Consider the following 20,108-nt stretch of genomic DNA (forward strand, 5'->3'; position numbering starts at 1 on the left):
ACTTGGCGTGCATTCAGAGGGTGTCATAATGATCCTACACTTCCAATTTCGTGCAGTTTTGACTATGTTAGGTCACAGATACCTGCGATTACAACACCTCATTTTTACTTTTTTGTGTTTAACTAGGTGACGCTATACATGAAATGAGTGGTTATAGAATGGGTTGACATGGCCCCTTAAGATCAACATACCAAAAAAAATGGTCCTCCTAAACCTTACGGTTCTCGAGATATTCACAGAAAACTGTGTGTGCCCTACCCTCCTTTCGGGGGGTGCAGTCCAGTGGGGGGGCTACAGATCAAAACGAAAAACGATGGTTCCATGCTATCCATATGGGGTTACATGCCCAACAAGTTTCGTCTACCCTGGTCTTTCAGTGTCCCGGGAATCCTTGACGGAAATTTGGACATGCGGAAAAAAAAAAATAACAAAAAAAAAAATCTGACTATACCTATATGACCGCCGCTTCGCAACTGAAGTCAATTTCTGTGAGTGCCATCAGCTGGTTCGTGGCACAAGTGGATAGACGTCTGATTACCAAACAAACAGTTCAATTTATTCGTGGATCGATACTCACGTGGAGTTTATTTAGGTGTTTGTTTTTTGGGTGGCATTTTCATGGTCCAGTGCATGTAGTACTACATACAATTTTGACTTTTAAACATGTCATGCATATTTGTGTGCGTCTCTAGTATATCAGAAAGTGACAAATCTGCAAGCGGCCACATCTGTCAAAGACTCGTCATCAATCATGAAACGTCATCAACGCAGCCAGTACCACATAATTTTCAGTGTCCCGCCGGCGGGACGGTTACCCCCCTCCCCCCAACATTCTAAATCAATTGTCCAATATTAGTTGTACAGATGTATAGTCTCTTATACACACTCATTGAACTAACAAAGTAAATGCAAAAATAGAGACATTTTTGTAATCATTCCATATTTAGTGTAGTCATTCCATATCAGATCCCCTGAAGTATAATCCAAATACAAGTATGAAACCTCAAAGTGTTACCTTTCATTTGAGACCAGGATTATGCTTCTACACAAAGGGGTTCATGTGCAGTAAGCATTTGATTGTCAGTATGCATTTTGGATAACAAAAAGTCCTATGGGGAGTATCCATAGGCATTTTACAAAACGCATGGGCATACCTTGGCAAATAATAGTCTAAAGCACTCATATTTTCATTCTATATTGATCTACTTTTGCACACAACTTCACAAGACCTGGTGCTAGGGCTCAGTTGTGTTTCTAAGGGATATCAAGAGACCTAGAGGGCTGAAATGTGGTCAGTTCAGAAATGCTTGTAATCCGTCAGAAAGAAAAAACTATATTCTAGCCTCTCTAACTCTTTGTGAGTACATCACACATTTATTTTGACTGTTTCCTACGAAAACTAGAGGTTCTCAGCTTTCTATAGAGGTTCAACATTTGATGGTAGGCCCCAGAAGAGGTGGGCACAATGCCCTTGTAAATAGGCACAGTGCAATTTCAGGCAAAAACTTGAAATTCATTTTGAGAAATCATTTTGAGAAATCATCATTTTTGTTAAGCAGTTTTAACATGGGACCCAGTTGCCATGTAACACCAGGATGTGCTTTACCTCACTGTGTGTTCACTGTGTGCCGAGTGTGTTTCACTAATTCACGGATTGGGATAAATGCAGACCAAATTTCCCTCACGGGATCAAAAGAGTATATATACTTATACTTAAAACATTTAAAACACACAGCAAAAGCAGATTTTGCCATCAAACAACACAACTTGTACTGTAGTCAAATCACTGTTCACTTTCAATCAATCATTACACACTGCCCAACAAATGCAAAACACCGTTCTCAAAATGAGGAGTTTCAGCCTTATTTTTTGCTATGTCTGTGCCATTTTTTTTCTTGTATCAGAAAAACTATGGAAAGACAAAATGTATTGAATATGGAATGTATTGTATTCATTCCTCCCAAGATGTAACTACCATTGCACCTGGACAAGACACATTTTATACACTGAACTACAACTTGTCATTTTTCATTGAAATAGAGTAAACACCTGGACTTTTGTACTGTTTTCTTCACCAAATAGGCAATACAGTGCCTTAGATTCATACTTCTAAATAGCAACACAGAACAGACATGGGATCTCTTATGGATAATGAATGATTGCTGATTGAAGAATTGTGCAAAGGAGATTCACACATTGACATTATAAGTTCATAAGTTTGCAAGCAATATCTATTAGCTGTGGATAAATGTTTTCCATTTGTTACACACAGTTAATCCAATGGAGTTTGGAGTCTTTGTATGAGAACTGTGTTACATGTTTTGAAAAAGGATGTGAAACATTAGTGAAACCAATGAAAATTTGTTCAATCATTTGCAAGAGATGACTTCTGCTGTGCTAAGAAGGTAAAGCTCAAGATCAAGTGGATCCAGTTTCATTAAGTGCATCAAAGCAAACGAGAAAAACTAACTATTAGAACTCACCAAAGGCAACATGCAGAGCTGTGTAGAGCAAACAGAAGCAAAACTTCATTTTCAGAAGAGTTGTTATACTTGAAAGACACAGTCACACAAACATCACTGACTCTTCAGACCAGTATACTAAGTCTTATATTTGCCACATCCGTTTCAAGTGTGATCAGTTTGTAGTTACACTTGTGGGGCTTTAAAGTCCACATTATAGTTTTACACAATTTCTAAAACACATTTTTTGAAACCTTCCACCCTTTTCTCAAAACTGTACACAACACACAACACAACCCCTAAATCTCAAACTACATTCACAAAACCTCTGCAAAACTGAATAATCGCCTCAAAACAGTTGTACTTGTGCTCAAAACCAAACACTGTCTTCAGATTATCTCACAAAGCAGTCAAAATGAAAACACTAGGCAGTCATTATACATAAAAAAAAAACATTGAAAACACATGTGTTCAGGGCAGCTCATGTAGCTCCAGAAGAAAAAAGCAAAAAGATTTCATAACTCAGTGGATTTAACATTTACTGTAAATCCAGTAAATATAAAGTATTGAGAATGGGGGTTTGTGATTACAGTTTTGAGAAAAAGGTGGATGGTGGAAGTGATTGACAGGCATTTCAGTACTGTAAATGAGAAGTACATTGCAGCCTGCAAATTGTGTTTTATATGTGAAATACTGTTAATGGTTTTGCGATTGATCGATTCATGAGATGTGTTCAGGCAACTGAGAATTTGGTTCAGAGAATGGAGTTCTCGACATCTCACTATGGAATACTGTGCTGTTGGATCGCAAGTGGAAAGGGACTTTTGTTTTGAGTGAAAAAAAAAGAGACTTTTATTTTGAAAAGGGAAGTGGAGACTTTACAGTTCTCATGCCAGAAAGCAGGAAGTGCAGAGCTATCTTCAAGCACATGTAGTAAGAAGCTGTGAAGTTTAGCTGAGAAGCACATGGTGAATTGTTATTGAAGATAAAGGGTGAAGTGGGGAAATACTTTACTTGCTGGGCATTTCCAGGGATGCTACTGGTAGGATGATGGTTTTGATGTTAATATATTTCAGTTGTTTAATGTTAAATGCAAATTTTGTTGATAAGAGTGCTAAAGTTAACATAGCTAATTTCTAACTGCCTTGTTCTCATGTTAGCTCATGTAATAGCATGATAGTAGTAGCATGGGAGTAAAACCACGGTAGTGACTGTGCCTTTGTAGTAATGTTGCATAGTTAAATGAATGTAAGGTTAAGGAGAACTTCATATTTGTTTGTATATTTGAAGGTAGGCAGTTTTTGGTAATTGCTGTATTTTGTGTTTTGTTTTCTCTTTCTTGTAAAGGTTTTCAACCTGACGCAATCTGACAGAGCTGATGTAAACTGATTTAATCTGAGTTAAACTTCTGATTATTTGCACAACTGCAAATTGTAACCAGATCTAACTAATAACAAATAATAAGTGAACATGAGAAGCTAACTAAATAAAACAAAGAAGAAAGATTAAAGAAGAAAACGTGTGAGTTGATTCCAACTGATCTAACCCTGTTGATGACCAAGGCCTTTTTCAAGTTTGGGCAGAAGTAAAGTAGAAAATCCCCTGAGAACTTGACAAATACTGTATATAGAAAGCGACCCGGTTGCCACACTGGTTATCTGAAATGGGCCCAAAGGCAAAATGCATTGTAATGCACCTTCAGGTGCTCACCCCCAAAACAGCATGCTCAAAAGATTCACATAGGGCATCACTGTAGTGTTGTCCGTCCTCACTAGCACATGATGGCCCTGGAGAAATGGACAAAAATATCTCAGGGCGAGGAAAACTGCCAAGAGTTCTAAGTAAGGGATAATGTATAGAACGCTGTCATTTATGGGGGGAAAATAAAAGTCCCGACAGGGATAACCGGACCCGACGCCAGCGAGGGGTCTTGTTTCGCCCCTGAAGGGACTTATTTTCCCATGATGACCGGTGTTCTATACATTATCCCGCTTTATTATACTGCTACTTGCCAAAACGAAAAAAATAAACTCCATGATATGTCTCTACACTAATTTGTTACCGCTTCGCCGTGGGCTTTTGCTGAGAAACAAATAGTTCGCAACACACGCTGAACTTGAATCAAACATTCTTTAGAACACAGCTGATCAACCGCCTGCTTTCACTTTTGAATGAAGTTCCAAGCACAAACTCCGTTAATGACAGCGGTCATTCTTGTTTTCAGAGGTCCTTTCCCAAGAAATAATGACCGCTAGAACTTTCGGAAATCCCATTCAAGTCAATGGAGCATTCTACTTGCATTGTGAAGAGCCGTATAATAAGTAATTGATATGAACAGCAGGTGAAGTGGCCACAGCATCCTTACTCCTCTACCCTCCAACAGAGCGCCCCAAGCATCTGTTGTTACGACTTGGCACATGGTTATGCTGCCCATCAGCATACCTACCCACTGTCAGTGCAGGTTCAGACCTCCATGGGGCCCTAAGCAAAATCCTGCAAAGGGGCCCTCCTACCTGAACTCTGAGCGCGAAAATGTAACCATTTTTTTACAGTATCATCTGACACCTCCCAATACAATCATCCCACCCCAATTTGGATGTCTATGGAAGTTACCAAATATAGTGTTTTTCCCTACAAAGGACTAGGAGAAAGAAATATCACCTTCACACAGCAATAAATGCCCAGTTTCAGTGTCTGGGCTGTTTGCTTTTGATGCTTGCTGTACATACTGTATCCCCTTGCAAAAAATAACTGCAGTTTTTTCAAGTACAGTTCAGTTATACCACAGTAGGCTACAGTGCAGTATAGTATTTCCATGTCCAAAATACTGCATTTCTGTAGTAAATTACAGTACTATGCAGTACAATGCAGTTTTTTGTTTCTAAAATACTGCATTCCCTGCACAAGAACTGCAAATATTTTCTCCAAACCTGCGTTTTTTTATACTCAGAAATCTGCAGTTTGACACTTGAAGTAATGCCTTTTTTTTTTTGTAAGGGTCTGGTTGTGCTAGTAGCCTACTGGCTGACTGTTCTTCACCTGTGTGTCTGTAGCTACTTGCCAAAGACATATATAGGCTATGAACTGGCTCCCCTGATTCTCTTATTATTTCAATATTTTTTTCAAACATACACTATTTTAGACAATCATTTTAATACTTCATATAGGCCTAATTTATGATGTGCATCTATTATCCATGCAGCACAGCGAATCAAAGTTAATACATTAGGCTAGGCCTACTTTCCATTTTGCATACGTTCAGTTGTAGGCTATAAAGCTTGACTGAAACATTGTAAAACAATTAGTTATTTTAAAAATGTATGGGAAGAGTGAAATCAACTATTAGTTTCAACGGGTCCTCGCATGTTTCTGCTGAAATACTGCTAGTTTCATCCCGAGCTGCACGTTACGTAAAGATGCAGTCTTTTTATTTTTTAAATGTCAGTCGCCTGCATTCAAACAAACGGAATATGCGATTATATTTCACAACTTTTGAGGTACTGTGTCTGGGAAAGGCTGGCAAGCAAGCCGCAGACAGATCAGGGGATTCAATTCCCTGTTAGGTAGGCCAATGCTAGACCAGCAACACACGCTGGAGAGATAACCTGACCCTAGCCAGATGAATTTCGCTCCGCCTAGCTCCACTCATCCATCTGGAACCGATCCATTGAAGTGTTGCTTCAGAAGGCTGGGCCTAATCAAAAAATGCTTGCATATGATTGAATAAGCCACTTGTCCGTCATCTATTGACGTGCTACTTCAACCACTCACATGGAAGCCAACCCGTGACGCTAATAACAGTCTCACAGTCGCTTCTACGCTATGTCACATCTATGAAACTCCCGCCCTGCATCCTGATTGGCTGTACCATAAAATCGGTTGCAGAAATCACTCTCAATGGAAGAGGTCCCAGATGGATGTGAGTGAAGCTAGGCGGAGCTAAGCGGAACGACATTCATCTGGCTAGGGTCAGGTTACTGGAGAGACGCATGTTGACATCAAACCATGGAACGAAGCAAGTTTACCCGACTGCTGTTCCCGCTGTCATTCTCGTGGCGTTTCTTCCGTTTTTCATGCCCTGAATTGTAATTTGGTTTCATGTTCATCTTCTTAATGTATGAGGCACTGTTGCTATAACTGTATAGGGCCTACTAACTTGTCTGTCACTAGCTTGACTTGAGGAGACGGGGGAGGGGGCCTTCATTAAGTTTTTCCACTGTCTGAGAACCCAGAAAAACTACTTGTTGCGAGGGGGTGAGGGAGCTCTTCGTATAGTTTACTCCGAAGCCCAAGTTGTGAAGATGAGACATGAGCAGTGCTGTGTGAGATGTAGCCTGCTGCTCTGAGTGGGCGCATAGAAGCCAGTCGTCTATGTGCGCCATCACCCATATTCCTCTCTCTCGCAGTGGAGACAGTGTTGCTTCCACACACTTTGTAAAAATACGGGGAGCGAGCTCTAATCCAAAGGGTAGAACTTGAAATTTGTAGGTCATGCCTTCGAAGGCGAACCTCAGGAACTTCCTGTGTTGGGAAAGAATATGTATTTGATTCCACAAACTAGGCCTCTGGTTCACAGGCCTGAGGCACAGGGGGAGGCTGCTGTCTCCTGTTGCCTGGCGCCGACCACACTGGTGCCCCAGCCCCAGATCTTGCTGCAGCTGCCTGGGAGAAATCAGGGTGAAATTTGTGAACTCTGAGCGCGAAAATGTAACCATTTTTTTACAGTATCATCTGACACCTCCCAATACAATCATCCCACCCCAATTTGGATGTCTATGGAAGTTACCAAATATAGTGTTTTTCCCTACAAAGGACTAGGAGAAAGAAATATCACCTTCACACAGCAATAAATGCCCAGTTTCAGTGTCTGGGCTGTTTGCTTTTGATGCTTGCTGTACATACTGTATCCCCTTGCAAAAAATAACTGCAGTTTTTTCAAGTACAGTTCAGTTATACCACAGTAGGCTACAGTGCAGTATAGTATTTCCATGTCCAAAATACTGCATTTCTGTAGTAAATTACAGTACTATGCAGTACAATGCAGTTTTTTGTTTCTAAAATACTGCATTCCCTGCACAAGAACTGCAAATATTTTCTCCAAAGCTGCGTTTTTTTATACTCAGAAATCTGCAGTTTGACACTTGAAGTAATGCAGTTTTTTTGTAAGGGTCTGGTTGTGCTAGTAGCCTACTGGCTGACTGTTCTTCACCTGTGTGTCTGTAGCTACTTGCCAAAGACATATATAGGCTATGAACTGGCTCCCCTGATTCTCTTATTATTTCAATATTTCAAAATTTGCCAGGGTGCTGGTGAGCTGGAGCGGGCCAAGATCTCCTGGGAAGAAAAGACCGAAAAGCCTCTGCTCTTTCCTCCTAGCCTCAAACCTCTTTGTGCAGGAACTTCGGTGTGGTAGGGGAGATCCCCTCTCTTCATTTTCAGGATCCTGTGAGCATGTGTGACCATCCACTCTCGGCCATCCTGTTTAAATCCACCGATGTAAAGGCATGGGGGTGGGAGCTGAGTATGGTTTGTCCTAAAACTTCATCCATACAATCTTGGAACATTGGGAGAGTGTCGTATCGAAACGAGAGGAACACATGTTTTTGACATACCTTAAAGGAGAATTCCGGTGTGATATTGACCTAAAGTGTATTGAAACATGATACCGAGTGTGAACGTATGTCTCATAGCCCATCTCGGCTTGTCCCCTGCACTCCAAAAATCTGGCTAGTTAGCCGATGCTACCAACAGCTTTTTCAATAGTGGTGCTTCGGCATCGGGCTAGCCATGCAAATAAATAACTGTTTTACACCCATTTACGAGGCTCAATGTATCTCCACACTTCATTGGTAGACTTCCGAGGGCCCTGACATTTAAAACGAGACATTGAGAACTTTTAAAAAGCACTGGTAGTTTACTTACAAGACGATGTTTCAATGTTTCAATACATTTTAGGTCAATATCACACCGGAATTCTCCTTTAACACTCCAAAACAGTACCCAAATCGCTGCTACATCACAACAGAGCTAGCAGTAGAGTAACAAGCAAGCTACCAGTCTAAGGACCCAAGGTGCCTGTATATGAGCCTGCCTCCATCATGTTTAGGTGACTTAATCAATGCCCATTCCATCCCCCAGTTAGTGACGTAATTGGAGCATGAGAGAGAGTAGGCGAGTGAGAAAGAGTGAGTGTAACATACCTGTCAACAATCCTGTTTTTCCCGGGTTTCTCCCGTGTTTCAAACTTCATTTTAAAATCATTGATCCATTCATTTTTTCTGTTAGTCTGACATCTCCCAGGTTGCCAGACTGTGTATAAAATACCCTACACATACACAATCACTTAATTTCAATTTCAACCGTTTTGTCATAGGCTACCTGGCAACCCAAAACCCACATAAGGAAGCTGGTGCCGACTGCGCAGCCTGAGTCTCGCAAGCAAGCGGGCTAGTTGAATAGCCTACTCCAGAACTAGCTGTTGTCAAATTGTTGGGAATTTAATTGGTTAACACATCACATAAACTGTTATTGAGTGTTGTTGATACACAATAGGCAACTTGTGTCCTCGGAACCAAATCTGACAGCAAGCAGCTTTGGAGTTTTGGAAGTAGCCTAGGCTGCAGGCAGGCAGCTAGTGGATACATAACTGGCATGCGTAGGCTTTCGGTAAGGTCAAGGGCCCTTGGACAAGGGCGCGAGGGGTCTGTGACCTTTTTGGGGTGGGTTCTCCATCGAGCAAACATAGCTGTCAACGAGAAAGATGCTGGTTAGCTTTGTAGGCAAATGGTTCAGTTTCATTTTGATGCCACACTGACTTTCAATATTTAAATTGGCGTCTCTACCATTGACCGGAATGCCTGGTATTGCACTATAGCCAAACATTGATGTTGCAGTTATGGAGCGTGACCCCTGTTGGAGTTATGGAGCGTGACCCATGTGGTTTAACCACGGGGTCAAGAGTGTGCAGATTAGCTTCGGCATGTTAGCATACGTCATTTTCGAGTATGGCGCCGCATGGAGCATTTGGAACCAGCTCCGTGCACGGAAGTCGGTGTTGGGCACGAGCTCTCATGCGCGTACATGTTGGTGGGCAGGTACCTATCCGGCGGCTACAGCCAAACTCCACTCAAGTGCCCAGACGGCAAAGTTCAAGTTCAAAACAAGTCAGGCTTCATTTCAAACAGGGCCGGTTCTCCCTATATGCACACTACGCAGTTGCGTAGGGCCCCGCAAGTTAATGAAGGCCCCCTCCCCCGTCTCCTCTTGAGTCAAGCTAGTGACAGACAAGTTAGTAGGCCCTATACAGTTATAGCAACAGTGCCTCATACATTAAGAAGATGAACATGAAACCAAATTCTCATTCAGGGCATTTCATGAAAAACGGAAGAAACGGCACGAGAATGACAGCGGAACAGCAGTCGGGTAAACTCAGCGTCTCTCCAGCGCGTGTTGCTGGTCTAGCATAGGCCTACCTAACAGGGAAGTGAATCCCCTGATCTGTCTGCGGCTTGCTTGCCAGCCTTTCCCAGACACAGTACCTCGCAAAGTTGTGAAATATAATCGCATATTTCATTTGTTTGAATGCGGGCGACTGACATAAAAAAAAAAAATGACCGCATCTTTAAATGCGTTCATAACGTGCAGCTCGGGGTGAAACTAGCAGTTTTTCAGCAGAAACATGCGAGGACCCATCGAAACTAGTAGTTGATTTCACTCTTCCCATACATTTTTAAAAGAACTAATCGTTTTACAATGTTTCAGTCAAGCTTTATAGCCTACAACTGAACGTATGCAAAATGGAAAGTACAGCCTAATGTATTAACTTTGATTCGCTGTGCTGCATGGACAATAGATGCACATCGTAAATCAGGCCTATCTGAAGTATTAAAATGATTGTTTAAAATAGTCTACGTTTGAAAAATATTGAAATAATAAGAGAATCAACGGAGCCAGTTCATAGCCTATGTCTTTGGCAAGTATCCTACTACAGACACACACGTGAAGAACAGTCAGCCAGTAGGCTACTACTGTAGCACAACCAGACCCTTACAAAAAGTGTCAAACTGCAGATTTATGAGTATGAAAGTATGAAAACCGCAGCTTTGGAGAAAATATTTGCAGTTCTTGTGCAGGGAATGCAGTATCTTAGACACAAAAAACTGCATTGTACTGCATAGTACTGTACTTTACTACAGAAATGCAGTATTTGACATGAAAATACTATACTGCACTGTAGCCCACTGTGGTATAACTGAACTGTACTTAAAAAAACTGCAGTTATTTTTTGCAAGGGGATATGTACAGCAAGCATCAAAAGCAAACAGCCCAGACACTGAAACTGGGCATTTATTGCTGTGTGAAGGTGATTCACACACAATTATGTTTCTTTCTCCTAGTCCTTTATAGGGAAAAACACTATATTTGGTAACTTCCATAGACATCCAAAATGGGGTGGGATGATTGTATTGGAAGCACTGAGGTGTCAGACGATACTGTAAAAAATGGTTACATTTTCGCGCTCAGAGTTCAGGTAGGAGGGCCCCTTAGCAGGATTTTGCTTAGGGCCACATGGAGGTCTGAACCGGCACTGATTTCAAACGAGCAAACTGAGAAGTACGTAGCCCTTGCAGGTTTTACAGCTCGAGCACAAACACACATCCAAGGTTTTAACGAGTAACTGAAGAGTCCAACACACAAAAGATCTGAAAACATAAGTAAACAGGATCCAGAGGGGTTGACACACACAGGAGGAGACCAGGAAGATGCAGGAGCAGGTGTCGGGGTGAAGTAGGAGAGGAAGACCAGGAAACTTCTGGGTAGAGGAGTCCGGCTGAGGAGACGACACACTCAGGTGTCCTTTGTGCCATCCGAGATGAGAGCAGACAGACAAGAGGAGACGGGGTTTAAATCAGGAGAGAGTCTGATTGGACACAGGTGCAGGTCAATCAGGCAGGGAACTCAGGAGAGTGAGGAGTGAGTGTGGCTAGTGGAGAATCTGGTGTCTATTTACCATTTTAGGTAAAGCTAACTTATCTAAATAGTTGAATCATAGTCGAAATGCATATTTATTCATCCTCAAAACAGATCTAAAGCATATGCTAAAGGAATACATTGTACTGTAGGTGGGTGATTATCACTGTCACGAACAAGTGCCTGATAATAATAATATAAGTTGTTTGCATAAAGCATGTGTTTGTGCATAACTAAATACAGTACATACTGTAGTAATCAGCTGTTACTGGATCACATGAGCATTAAGTACAGTTTGAAGCTTAGATATTCAGAATGTTTGTTGTGTCCAAGTCTGTAGCCTATTGGTCAAGCTGGGTTACTGTCCACTCCAACAGAGTTCATCACACACTAGGGAGAGAATAAATTAATGAATAATGTCTCAATGTAAATGATAGCGTCTCTAGTTATCAAACTTAATATGAAAACAGAAATGCAACCACATCATACTGTAACTGACCTCATGTCATCTTTGTTTTCATGCTGTTTGGCCCCCTCTTGCTATTTTGCCCATTTTCTTTGCTGTGGATCAGTGCTCCGAACCGGTTCAAGGAACGAAAACGAAAACCGAAAACGAACGGAATTTTACAAGGAGCGGAAACGGAAACGAAAACAAAATGGTCTTCAACTGTTCCGGAACAGAAACGTTATTCTGAAATCCACAAATCCGGTTAATAACGTTTTTTTTTTCGTTCTCTATATAACAGCCTAATAATTTGATTTCTGGAGTTTGAAAAAAAAAAAACGAATAAATGGACCTTTGGTCCAAATGTGTATATTTTGTCATGCTGTTGTAATGTAACCTATCCGTCTGCCACTTCGGATCTTAGGCCAGCTCGTAGCGTAGGCTACTGAAACTGATTTGGAAATTGTTTGTAGCCTATGCGTAATAGCCTATTTTGCCTGTCCACGCCTTGTCGTTTTAAAGTCGGATTTGAAATGTTTGCTAATTATAGCCTATTCTATGTAGAAGAGTTAAACGGGAAATTTGAGACAGGCCTTGTCAGCAACAGACAGGTTCGTTTATAAACAGGGTTGGAATTATAGCGCAAGCCTTTGAAGATCTCCATATGGATAAAACTTAAAACCAGGTAAGGAGTTTAGCACGTATCCAGAAATATTTTTGATAAGAAATTATTTATAGGCATAGGTTAGGCCTACAGTAAGTCTGTAGGCTATGGGATGGATAGCCCATCTGAATGTTTTTGGATGCCGCCTGTGATTTATTATTTTTGGGCATAGCTACGGTATAGGCTAAATCAAGGGGAAATAATGAGTACGTCTATTCTAAGGTAAAGTCCACAAAATAGGCCCGCCAAACACTGCCGGAACTTTAAGAACAAACGATATTTTGCGTTCCGAACCGGTTCAGGACCGATATGTTGGTGGCGGAACGCATGCAAGCAGGGGCGGATTGTGAACTTCCGGGCCCCTGGGCCCAGATGTATTAAGGGCCCCCCACTTATTGTCATATATGTGGGAGGGGGGGGTTGGTGGTCCTCCCCCAGAAAATGTTTAATTTGTTTGATGTGATTTCCTGTATTCTGGTGCATTTTGGGGATGGCCAATACTAAATTCAATCAGATTCATAGCCTACATCCTGATTTGTTGATATTGAGGCAATGATTCCATGCAAAGGCTTCGGCTTCAGGGCCCCCTGACCCCTTGGGCCCCTAGGCCTGGGTCCGGTAGACCCGTGCAGTAATCCATCCCTGCATGCAAGAACGAAAACGTTAAACATAGGCCTACCTGAACCGTTCGGAACGGAACGTTTGAAAAATAATTTCGTTTTCAAGCCCTGCTGTGGATACAGGATGGAGTCAGAATATTAGTTTTCACAGCGTAGTATATTAGCAACATCAAAATCATGGGTTTAATACCTTGCAGCCTATTGTGAATGCGTGTGTGTGTAATGTGTGTCTCATGTTTGTTTACCTCTAAATGAAGAGCAGATGACTGCAGCTGCTCCCACCATCTCAAACAGCACAGAAACAGCCAAGCAAATGAAGAAATGCATGCTAGGAAGTTTTGTGATGCTGGAATGACCTGCATGGTGAACAATTACAGAGTAACTTCAGAAGTTATTAGAAGATGAATAATCATGCAATCTTTAAATGTTATAGTCACATACAGTATATAGCTGGTTTACCTTTAGTGTACCTTTGAGTGTGATTGTTCTGAGTCTCATATGTTCATTGCTTTCAATCACACACATGTATTCTCCATGGTCCTCTTCAGTCAGGCTAGATAGAAGCAGGGATGCATTTCCTGGAGAACTGTCACTGAATGTCTGGACTCTACCACTGTAACGCTTCTTTACTTTTGGTTTCAGAGCTCCAGTCAACTTATAAAATTCTGTCGTGTTATCAGCCGCCCTGAATCTCATCAGGTTTAGTCTGCAGGTCAGTGCAGGAGCAGAGCAGGAGAACAGACTCTCCTGGAGATCTGGTGATGGTCTCATAATTTGGTTCAGATATTACACAACCTGCAGAAACAACATAGTACACAAACACACCTTATATTATGGAACACAAAATGAGTGATTTGATAGTGCTCATGCGATACATATTTCTTTTCAGTGAGATATTCCTGAGCAAAACGATTGCCTGTAATTCTCCTTAACACCCCAGGGACTAATGTCATAGGAGGCTATTTACACACAAGACAACAAACATACTGTGTATGCCCCAAAATAAAACAAAAATTGTTTTATACAAAATTGTGTTTTATTTCCACGATCTTCATTCTGAGAATGTATACTACAATCTTTAGTTTATCTATATGCAGATAAGTTGTCCAGATGCAGGCTGTCAACTTTATGCAGAAGATGAAATCATCTAAGCTTACAGTACACATCATCCAAGCCACCTCGAGAGAGTGGAGAATATGATGGCATACTTGAAAAAATATAATCCTTACATTACTTTATTACTCTCTATGGAAAGTAACTTGTTACAATACTTTTGCGTTACTGCGTTGAAATGGTTTTATGGACACAGTTATTTATTTATTTATTTATTTACTAATGATGTTGTGTCAAACACTAGAAAGCATAATCTATCTTATTAGGCGTCTATTCCAGACGCTGTACCAGGTTGCGCTGTACCAGGCATTTCTAAATCATTGCTTTTGTTTTAAAGAAGCACTATGCAACAATTTTAGCAAAATGACCTTAATTATGCAGGTTGAGAGTGGTTCTGATGGTTCTACAACACATCCTGGGTCGTTTGGTGGGTGCTTCGTCTTCCCCTATCGCTTCTCCGCAGAAAAAACGAATATGCAACTTTCTGGACCCGGTCTGGGTAAATCCGGATACAATAGTTTCGAAAATGCTTTACGGCAGACACACCCCCAAACATGGGACTGGCTAGATATAAACAGCCAGTTGAAAGGCAATGGATTAATCGACAAATAAGAGACCCAAGAAGCGACTGTCGGATTAACAGAGGAAGAAGAAAAAGGAGTTTGACAAAAAAAGAGACCAGACACGAGTGAACATAGGGCGAGCTTTTGAGGAATGCCGAGTAAGAGACTCTGAAGACTGCAAAACGGATGCCGACTTGGCTTTGTTGCTTGAAATTGTAAGTAGCCTACCCTTGGGTGAACTTCGTCTTTGTAATGTGGTTTGATAGTCTCTTGAACAATGTGTTTGCTTGAACATTTTATTGTGAACCCTGTATGTGTTTAGCTTGGTTTCTTGATGGCTAGCTCGCTAGCTAGTGGGGGTTTAGCGTAGCAGTCTCTTGCTACCAAACATGGTTGTTTGCGTTCTGAATCCATGCAGGTTCTCGTTGTGTATTTAGATATCTAGATCGGTCTTCGAATGTCACCTGATTTGTATTCCGAAGCTGCAGGGGGAGCTGTGTAGTGACAAATGCGAGCCCAAATCTGGCGAAAAAACCCAGAAACAGCGAAGGAATTACCAGACCTGCATAGTGCTTCTTTAATGAAACATGCTTTCAAGTTCACAAACAAGACACTTCAGTGCTGCTTTTAAAAATTGTGCAAATTGAAATTGCTTTATGGAAGTCCTGCTGCCCAGCTCCCACACCTTCCCACCCACCCTCCATTTGTTTGTTCATTTGTTTGTGATATTTGACATCACGTTTGACTCCTTAGATAAACTCAGTTTTATTTGTCAATAAATAACTGGACCAATTCTCATCTGTTGATAGCCAGATCTTAAAAAGGCAACCTAGAATAAAGGGATATTACAGATACGCACTATAAAAGGACATTACAGATAGACCAGTACAGTGCATACCTATGACATAGACAGTGTAATCATTATTACAGCAATTATGACCCATACGATTGATCATGTAACACACACGATACAGGCTACATGTGTATGATATAAATATTTAAAAACATACTTTCCATCCATCACACACACACACACACACACACACACACACACACACACACACACACACACACTCTCAGTATGATATGAAATATTAGAACTCACCAACAGTGACTTGCAGAGCTGTGTAAAGCACACAGAAGCAGAGCTTCATCTTCAGAGGAGGTTTTGACACAAAAGACACAATCACACAAACATCACTGACTATACCAGGCATGTTTGCTACTTCCTCTTCTCAAGTGGACACACTTCCACATCTCTCATAGAAAGAGAAACATCTCTACACAAAGCAAAAAGAAAAGAATCATAAACACACAAAGTCACTGTATTATACAGTACAGTAACATCCCAAGCTTCTACTGCCTGACTCTTGCCATATTACTCATTTTTCCTTGCTGTGGAGAGTTAATATTCATCACAACTCTGTGTGTGATTGTGTGTGTGTGTGTGAGAGAGAGAGAGAGAGAGAGAGATAAGTGGCAAGTATTCATGTGGATGTCAGAAAACCACAAGGGGGCGCTAAGTATCTGCTCAAATGGACTGTTTTATTCTCCAGCCTGATTCTAGGGTTATAAATGGGAAATAACACCTGAGCATTTGTTTGACAGACCAAATTTGCATACCTTCTATGTGAACATTAGAGAACAATATACAATACTTATTTTCATTCTACCACTCCTTTAAGTTTAGACTATTTTAAAAACTGCACAAATAAATATTTTAAGGTGCTGTGGGTGGGTTGTCTTTGTATTGTATGTCGCAAAGGCGTGGTGTGCTTTTGATGTCATAAACCTCTAATCACCTGTCACCTCTGAACGTGTGCAGTAATGAACGTTCATTTAGATAACGTTTGAGTGTAATGGTTTATGCTTTTTTTCCTTCCGCTGGAGAGTAAACCTGGTTTTGTCTGACTTCAACATCCTGTGTTCGTTGCTGGCCTGCTGTTCTCTCTCTGATAGGCTGTAGGTCGGTGATATGGTGGCACTGGTGCCTATAGTCCTACAGTAGATGAAGATTTCCTTTTTAGTCTAGGTTTGGGCTTAATCCATATATTATATATTTTCTTTTCTCATGTTGATGTAAATTGTTATTAAATAACAAAGGAAGACCTTTCAGAACTGTTTCATTTCTTTCGGTTTCTTATAGGATTGGTGATGATTGAGCTACTTTATATTCATGACTGTTTATGAGTACGGGTATTTGTTATACTGTTATAGTGTCACATTTAGTTTGTTCTCAGGATGCAATGTGTATCTGGTTCTCATGGATGGCAGCTCTTGTCCACCACTGCACCATAAATGTGAGATGTGATGGTTGGGTAGTGGGCAGGGAACTTTCACACTTCTTTTGTTCTTGCCCTGAGTGTTCCCCTCTGCTGTCTGATGGTTCATTTCTTCTCTCTTAGAGGGCAGGATAATAATAATATTTAATTAGTGAGATTCTTATTATGTGTACGCGTGTATAATACATGATTTGTTATGTGGATGTATTGTCATGTGTATACGAGCTGTCATTCAGCATATGCATGTGTTGTCATTTGTGTGTTGAAAGGGCTATTCCAAAATCTTAGGTTAGTAAAATTAACCCAAAGGCTAACCTAAAACTTAAAGGTCTACCACTTATTCTGAGTCAAAAGTAGGGTAAGCAATGTTGGATGACATCACGTTTGTTTATGTTTATGTTTCTTAGCAGACTTCTGTCCAAGACAACTTTACATTAACTTACATTATATTTGAACCAAAGACCAAACTAAATAAACCAGACGGGTAGCTCAATCCTCCTCAGTGCTCCCTGAGAAACTCCACAATGTGTTTTGCTATTGGCTGCCCTCACTTTGTTTGTTGCCAATTGATGGAGCTAGGGCTGTGTAAGAACACCATTTTTTAATAGTCTTCTCAGATAATGTAGAGCTAGCAGATCATGAGGAGATATTCTCTGAATATTACTAGTAGTTACGTGTTAGAAATCGTTTAACATTGCTTACCCTACCTTTAATGTAGCTGAGCTTATCAGTAATCTACATTCTTGGAATGCCCCCTTGGTTTGTATATGTTGATGTGTTTACTTCTGTATCTCCAGTAGATGACTGCAGCTGTTCCCAGCACACCCACCAGCAGGATGATGATAATCAACACAGTGCTGAATGTCTGGACTCTACCACTGAAATGCTTCTTTTTTTCTAGGTTCAGATCTCCAGTCAACTTATAAAACTCTTTTTTTTGTTTTCACCAGGACCATTCCACTGAATCTCATCAGGTTTTGTCTGCAGGTCAGTAGAGGAGCAGAGCAGGAGAAAAGACTCTCCTGGGGATCTGGTGATTATCTCATCAGGTTCAGATATTATACAACCTGCAGAAACAACATAGTACATAAACGCCTTATACTATGGAACACAAAATTAATTATTTGAAAGTGCTCATTAAACATATTTTTTTTGCAAGAAATTTGGCAATATTACTTTCACACAAGTGATGGCACCCCTGCAGGTGCACAGACACATAGACACACACACAGACACAGACACTCACACACACAGACACTCTCACACACACACACACACACACACACACACACACACACACACACACACACACACACACACACACACACAGCAGGCCCAGGTACAGTTAAGGTACATAGCTCCTTCAATTATTACACTCGGGTCCTCCGGGGGTGGTGTTGGAAATTGGATGGCCTTGGTGGAGGGTAGTGAGGAACCGGCGACGCATCGGGCAGTTTTCTGCCGATGTGTCGTCGGTCCTGGCATTACATGTCAACTGGCTGCCTCCCATGTGAAACCAGCTGCGTTGATGACGTTTCACAATTGATGGCCTTTCTTGAAGATTTGTCACTTTCTGATATAAACTGGAGACGAACAAATACAAATATGCAAGACATATTTAAACGTCAAAATTGTCTGTAGTAGGTTTACATGCACTGAACCATGAATGTGCCACCAAAAAAAATAAATAAATACCTATCAGTGCAATATGATGCAATATTCACCATGGCTCCTATTAAATATTCATAACTTGCAAATCTCAATTTATTAATGTCATCTGTCAGATAGTTTGGAGAAATGCTGTACAATAGATAAATGTACTGCATGTTTAGTAATACAATTCAATCATGTTCACATTATTTATGAAATATACTTTAGCTTGATGGAGTACAAAATTAAAGCTGTGTCTTGCATATCCGGCTCAATTTTTAATGTCTGAATATTTTAGATGTCTAGATTGAAACTAAGACTAAATATTTCAGTTGGCTATTAACTGTTACTGTCCACTAGAGGGAACTCTCTCTCTCTCTCTCTCTCTCTCTCTCTCTCTCTTTCTCTTTCTCTCTCCCAAACCTTTACAAACAAATACGTTCCCTGATTTTTCAACTGAAAAAAAAAAAATCAATCCAAATATATAGAAGTTATATAAACACAATAGGCTTACTGTATATGGAGTGTGCACATTTTTGCTTTATAATTAAGCACTTTCCAGAACTTTGGTGAAGGACTTGGCCCGCACAAATTTGTGTGGGGAGACACTCTCTATTTGCCACTAATAGCATTAGAAAGGGAACACCTGCTTCAAACATAATGATGCTTGTGGGATATCTGAGCAATTATCTAGGATGATATAGTTGTGTGCTCCCGGTCTATCTCTGAAGTTGTTTGGGATAGGTTGTCAGGGGAAATAAGTTTGGGTGTTACCCCGAAATCATTAGCAATAACTGGAAAACACATTAAAGCAAACATCTCTCAGGGGTCTCACTATCCTCCCACCACTACTTAGCTATCTCTAGTCCAGTCAAATAAGGCCTAAACAATGTAAGCTATGATGTATAACGGCAACAACAGAATGCCATGATGACAAAGATGCCAAAAATCTCGTGATTGGCCAAGACTGAGGGAAATAAGTAACTCAAAGAAAAGAAAATCCCTAGCCCAACAAATATTTGACTAATTTGTTTTTTTTTTTTTTTTAGACAAAAGAGACCCATTTTCTGAAACTAAAGGCATTATAAACTGTAAAAACAGGTCCTGGTTTCAGTTGAGATTATTCAGGGCTGCAAGAAATCCCCCCAAAAGTTGTTCTCTTTTATCGTGGGCAGAATGTGCTCTTTTATTGGGCTTTTACCTTGAGTAGATCTTTTTGGACTTCTATCCTCATTTAGATTTTGATTTAGCAACATGTCATCCTCTAAGTTGCACCCTTTTCATTCATTTTATGACAAAGATTGTAAACAAACCCCTCCAGAGACCAGGTGTAGAGGAA

At 40.7% G+C, this 20,108-nt stretch overlaps 2 long non-coding RNA genes across 2 annotated transcripts; both read right to left on the bottom strand.

The window, feature by feature from the left end:
• Positions 1 to 10,662: 10,662 nt before the first annotated feature.
• On the bottom strand, positions 10,663 to 12,087 carry LOC125310815. The gene is made up of 3 exons (XR_007196362.1): positions 11,932 to 12,087; positions 11,683 to 11,822; positions 10,663 to 11,318 (listed from the first exon to the last, which is right to left on the bottom strand). It is a non-coding gene; the product is annotated as an uncharacterized LOC125310815 (long non-coding RNA).
• A 1,348-nt stretch (positions 12,088 to 13,435) lies between these two features.
• Positions 13,436 to 16,041, bottom strand: LOC125311064. The gene is made up of 3 exons (XR_007196404.1): positions 15,943 to 16,041; positions 13,621 to 13,956; positions 13,436 to 13,517 (listed from the first exon to the last, which is right to left on the bottom strand). It is a non-coding gene; the product is annotated as an uncharacterized LOC125311064 (long non-coding RNA).
• Between the last annotated feature and the right edge of the window lie 4,067 nt (positions 16,042 to 20,108).

This window comes from Alosa alosa, chromosome 17, assembly GCF_017589495.1.
Source record: "Alosa alosa isolate M-15738 ecotype Scorff River chromosome 17, AALO_Geno_1.1, whole genome shotgun sequence".
NCBI lineage: Eukaryota > Metazoa > Chordata > Actinopteri > Clupeiformes > Clupeidae > Alosa > Alosa alosa.